We start from the raw sequence: 6,000 nt of genomic DNA on the forward strand, positions 1-6,000 counted from the left end.
AGGCTCGGAGAACTCAGGAAAACAGTTTGCTTACTGTTAACTGGTTGATTCTAAAAGGATATGGTGAAGGATACAGAGGAACCATCTGGTGGAAATGAGAGGCCAGGTATGTGGGGAGGGGCCCGGAGCTTCCTCGCCCTCTCTGGGGGCTCCGCCCTCCCGGCACTGCCACGTGTTCTTCAAACCATGTAATTTGGGGATTTTTATGGAGACTTCATCTCGTAGGCATGATTGAGTACTAGCTCCATGTCCAGCCCCTCTCCTCTCTCTGGAGAATATGGCTGAAAGTTCCAAGTTTCTAAATGTGGCTTGGTCTTTCTCATGACCAGCTCCCACCCAGGAGGCCAAGCAGAGTTGCCTCATTGGAATGAAAGACACTCCTATCAGTCAGGAAATTCCAAGGGATCTGGGAGCTCTGTGTTGGGAATAGGGTCAATGACCAAATATTAGAGCAAAGGATGCTCTAGTGCTCTAGCACTCAGGGAATTACAAAGGCTTAGGCGCTCTGTGAGAGCAACGGGGGCAAAGACCAAGCATACGCTTTCTGTTTCACAAGAGGGTATACACATTATGTCATAAATATCCTGCACAAGCCTTACTCCTTCAGGCCACAAAGTCCTTGGCTTTGAAAAAAAACTGGAATTAAAAGATTTTTATCACCCTGGCCAGTTTGGCTCAGCAGTTAGAGTGTCGGCCTGTGGTCCAGAGAGACCCGAGTTCGGTTCCCGCTAAGGGCACGTCCCTCGGTTGCAGTTTGTCCCCGGCCCTGGTTGGGTTTTGCGGGTGGCAGCCACTCAATGTGTCCCTTTCACGTCAATGATTCTCTCTCTCTCTCTCTTCCTCTCTCTCTCTCCCACTCTATCTGAACAACAACAAAAAATGTCCTTGGGTGAGGATAAAAAAAAAAAAAGATTTTTATCTAATCTCACAACTATGGGTTTCACCTTCAAGAGAGCCAGATTTTCCAATAACTTATTATTGGCCAGTAGACAGTTTTCTTAGTGATACATGAACACGTAACTTCCCAGGGAATCCAGATCGCTTAGGGATTTCCGGACTGGCTGTCTCGCTTCTCGTGGCCATTATGTCAGCCCCTCTGCTGTCTGCTTCGCACGGAAGACTGGGAAGGACGCTGCTGCGTGGCAGGAGCAGGCCGACTCTCTGGCCTCAGGTTGCTCACTTGTAATAAGAGATGGCCCCATAGGTGACCTCCACGCTCCTGTGTCAGCTCTAATTCTGTGACCAGCCGAGATGATCAGGGAGCCCATAAGACGTAATGCAGCCTTTGTCTTGGGGTCACAAGGATTGTGTGTCTCCTGTTTCTTTCTCTTTAAAAATGAGAAGATTCTGCAGATCATCAGTATAAAAAGTCATATTTATATTTTTCTGATTCTAAATGTAATATTCTTACTGAGAGCCTCTTGGTGCTGGGGTTGAAAAGAGCGCCAGGCCCCCGGGGCAGCCCTTGCCTCTCTCGGCCACAGTCCGAACCCGGAGACCTGTCCTCCAGGGACTCTCCTGTCAGGACCCTCTCTCCCTGGCCTTCCCGACTTCCCTCCCATCTCTCCCCTCACAGGAAGGCATGAGGGGAGGATGGCCAGATAAAACACTGGATTCTAGTTCGATTTGAATTTCAGATAAACAACACATCATTTTTTGGTGTAAGTATGTTCCAAATAGTGTGCGGTTTAGTGTAAGTATGTCGCCAATGTCACAGGGTTATCTGCTGAGTCTGACCTCTCTAGTTAGGAAGGGAATGTGAGGGAGCAAATGGAGAAGCGACCCAAGGGAGTTCAGGGGAGTGGCAATGTTATCAGATAGGAACTGGGCCCAGAGCGGGTCCGCCCCGGGCCCAGTGTAGTGAGTGGGTTCTTGATTTCCTGCAGGAAAGACTTCACAACACAGGTCCGGGTGATTTTGAGAGCATGTTTATTAAAGCTGGGGACAGTGAAACGAGGAAGGGCTTAGGGTAGAGGAAGTAACAGGAGGCAGTCTAGGCAGGGCTGCTTTGGCTCACTGGAAAGTCAAAGAAAGGGACCTTGGAGACAGGTTCAGGGGTTAGCCTGGGATGAGCTGCCGCTGCCCACTTCTCCCCTGGTTGCAAGTCTCATGGGGACCCTGAGAGTTTAAGGGAAAGAGCAGAGGCACAGGCATGGGTGTGGGCACGCTCTTCGAGAGAGTGCTGCGGGTTCTCCGTCTCGAGGCTTTTCTCTTTCTTTGGCTGCCAGAATCTCAGGGGAGGGTCTTGGCAGAATGTTCATTAGCTTTCAGGTGTGCCCTTCAATATATTGATTCATCAAAGTGTGCACAGAGATAGGTCAGGGGTTATTTTCTGGTTAGTTTCATTTTTGAAGAATGTCATGAAGATTGTCATTGAAGGGGGACTAGAATCGAGGTCCTTCTGTCCCTGGAGGGTTTGGAATGTCTCAACTATTTGCTCCTTAGTGTCCTTGGTTTGGGAAGATAAAACCTTGTGATTCATTAGCTGGCTGTAAATTGCTCAAATTGTTTGGCCTTGTTCAATTATTTTGTCTCAGTTTCCCCTATTCTACTTGTCAAGGAATTTCCCCTGCTTCTTGCTCTCCTGCCACAGAGAGTGCTGGGAATTCCCCTGGGGCCTCAGGGAAGACAGACCCAGCCAGGCCTCATTTACGCTGGCTGCTGTTTGAACCCAGGCCAAGTGTGTATTGCCAGGGGCCTAAAGCCTCGGGCCTGCCCAGTGGGGCCTGCTCCCACAAATGTGTGCATAGAGGAAGAAACCCAGGAGGACCCTGAGGGCTGTTGGCTGGGAACACCCCACTTTGGCAGCTGCCTATCAGACCCAGTGCCATTGTTTGATAACAAATATTGTACTTTTAACTCTCCCCTTTTCACCCCAAAATGAATGGATAATTTGAATCCCTTCACACAAAGTTTATTTTCAATCTGTGTAATTCTGCAAATGTGACTTAATAAATAGGTAGGTTCCATGCCCTCTGCATGAAATTGCCAAGAACTTAACCATGACATTGTAGACTGACACAGGTACATTGTGTCGGTGACTCAGATAATTTCATTATAGACCTAGTGACATTAACCTGGTTAATGTGATTTTCCAAAACTGTCAACAACTCTCGGCAAAATTACACACAACACAAAAAGATCTTCCCTGGACTGACAACATAATGTACCAAAAAATTCAGTATATTTCTAACCACATGAGAAATGCTTGCTTGCATTTATGTGACATGGAATTACATTCTGGGCTGACATAATCATAGGTTTTTCAGCCACATGAATGTTCACCTGTATATTTGGAAATCATATGGGCCAGGGGATGATTTTTCATTTTGTGGGGCTGAATTGAGCAAAGTATAATGCTGATATCCAAGACTACTAAATTCCTGTAGTGTTTCCCCAATTATTATCATAACCCAACCATTACCCACAGGGAGGAGAGAAGAGAAGGAGCCAAGTATTTATTGATTAGCTATAGTGGCACAACAACGTGCACAATTTACATACATTTTTATTCAATCCTTGCAACACCTTTAACCAGTGCATATTCTAATACTCATTTTATAAATGAAGAAAGTGAAGCTCTCAGAGGTTAGGTATCTTGCTGAAACTCACATAACCAACATACGGAGCTGCCTGGATTTAAATCTAGATCACAGCTGGACCTTTAAAACAATGTGCTAATGATGACGAGAAAGAGGAAGGGGTACCAGGTCAAATCTTTTCTGGAGATTTGCTGAAAAGGAAAGGAAGAAGTTTTTTGTTTGTTTTGTTTTTGTTTTCTGGTTGTGGCATGGCTCAAGAGCTGCTCTGCCTGGAGCTATGGAATAGACGAGGTGGTTCCTCAGGGTCCATTCCAACTCTGTGAATGTATGTTTTTGTGAAAGATCCTTAGTTTTTTGAAAAAGAATTTTAAGTAGTAAATACGTTAGACTGTCAAGCACAGTCTTTATTTTATTATTTTTTTTATGAACTGCTTATTAGTAAGGTTTTGAATGGGCAAACTGCCAGGAAGATATTCATCCACATAAACGAGAAGTTTGTCATTTGGATACGTGGCTCTGTGTTTGCCAGATTCTGTTACTGAAGTTGGGGTGCTGGCTTGCCTCAACTTTGGCTGACCTAGACGTGAGGTTGGCTTCTTTTAGGGAGATATTGGTTCCAAGAGCCATTTGGCCTCAATACCTGTTGCCAAGTTCTGCACTCAGCTCTCTGGGAATGTGGACAACAGGCGATCCAGGCTGCATGTTGCTAAACTGCAGGTCTGTGCTCTGGGAGAAGCCCTCCCCGGATCAGCATCCTCACGGTCCAGCAGACCTGCAGCCTCAGTTAAGGCCCCACGGCGCACAGGTGCCTCCACCGCAGTCAGTGCAGCTCATCCAGCACCGCTGAACGTCCACTCTGGGTCAGGCCAGACTCGACACATCCACGGTGACCAGGAGCCACGGGCCAGGGGAGGAAATGGAACCACACAGGCTCTCCTATAAATGAATGGCTCCAAAATGTATCACTGATCCTATTTCAGGCAGAGCAGAACAATCAATATAAAGACTGTTAAAACCCATCAAAAAATAGAATTCAAGTTGCAAAACTGAATTTGAATACTATTTTTTTTTCAGGACTTTTAGGACTTTTAGAGGGACTTTAAGAGTAACCTAGTACATAAAGCAAGACAAAAATATTGGCTTTATAATTATGAACAAATGTATCCTAAGTGAGTTATTATTTGGTTTTAGTTTGAAATGGGATTTCTCTTAAGAAATTGGTTATATATTATATGCAAAATTTCCCTTAGTTTTTTTCTTCACATTTTACCTATTTACTCTTATGCTGTTGTATTTTCAACAAATATTTGTTTTTGTAGCTTTAGTTAGTTTCTACTGGTCTCCCCTATTAAGTCAGAATCTTATCTTTCCTTTCTTTGACTGCCATCTAGTGGTTGCTGTGGTAATTGCATATATCAAGCTTTCTAAGCAGAGGCTTGATTGTATGTCTATGCCTTCACAGATACTTTGATTCTGAGATTGAAATGTCTATGTGGTTCCCCTACGCTCTTCTTCGGCTTTCCTCACTTTTACAGAGGAGCACAGCTAGCAGTTTTAGATATCCCGTCTCTGAAGCCCCTTCCCTGGAACCTTATTTAATCTGTTACCTAAAATAAAGCCATTCAGCTTCTGGGGAAGCAGCCGTGTCTCTGGCGCCCGCTGTGGTGGTTCAGGTGGCTCTAGCTTCTGGCCCCGCCCAGTGCTCTTGGCTGAAGAAGAAGAAAGTGCTTCTTTGTAGAATTTTAGAATCAACTGGAAGGGACTTTAGAGATTGTCTGGCGGGGATCCTAGCCTAGAAATCTGGTTAAAATTGCTCCGGAATTTTACTCAGTTGGTGATTTATCTTTCCCCCAAATCCAGGGATTAAAAATTAGTTAATGAGTCCTGGCCAGTTTGGTTCAGTAGTTGGAGTGTAGGCCCATGGTCCAAAGACTCATGGGTTCAAATCCCAGTCAAAAATGCATACCTTAGTTGCAGGTTCGTTCCCCGCCTCAGTCAGGTTGTGTGGGAGGAAACCAATTGATGTGTCTCTCTCTCTCTCTTCCTCCTTCCCTCCCACTCTATCTAAAAACCAGTGGAAAAATATTGTAGGGTGAGGAATAAAAAAAACAAAAACATTTGTCAATAAGGAGCATGTTCTCAATTCAGAGTTTTTTCCCATACATTTTTCTTAAATAATTGTTTCCTCTCTACCTAAGCAGGCAACAAATGGCTCAAAAATGAGACTCTGAGGCCAGTCCAACTGGGTGGGGTCAACAGCTTCTCCTCCTCCAACAGCCCATGTCTAGTAAGACATATATAATCAACTAAGTCCAATTAAACTATAGAATGGAGGCCTATATTTTCTCTCTTTGTTGAAAACTTTAAAAAAATTTTTTATGGTAAAATTAAATGTATCAGAAATCCATGATTTTCTGAAAAGGTCACACTGATACACAGAGGGACTCTTGCAGATTCT

This window comes from Molossus molossus, unplaced genomic scaffold, assembly GCF_014108415.1.
Source record: "Molossus molossus isolate mMolMol1 unplaced genomic scaffold, mMolMol1.p scaffold_m16_p_1, whole genome shotgun sequence".
Lineage (NCBI taxonomy): Eukaryota > Metazoa > Chordata > Mammalia > Chiroptera > Molossidae > Molossus > Molossus molossus.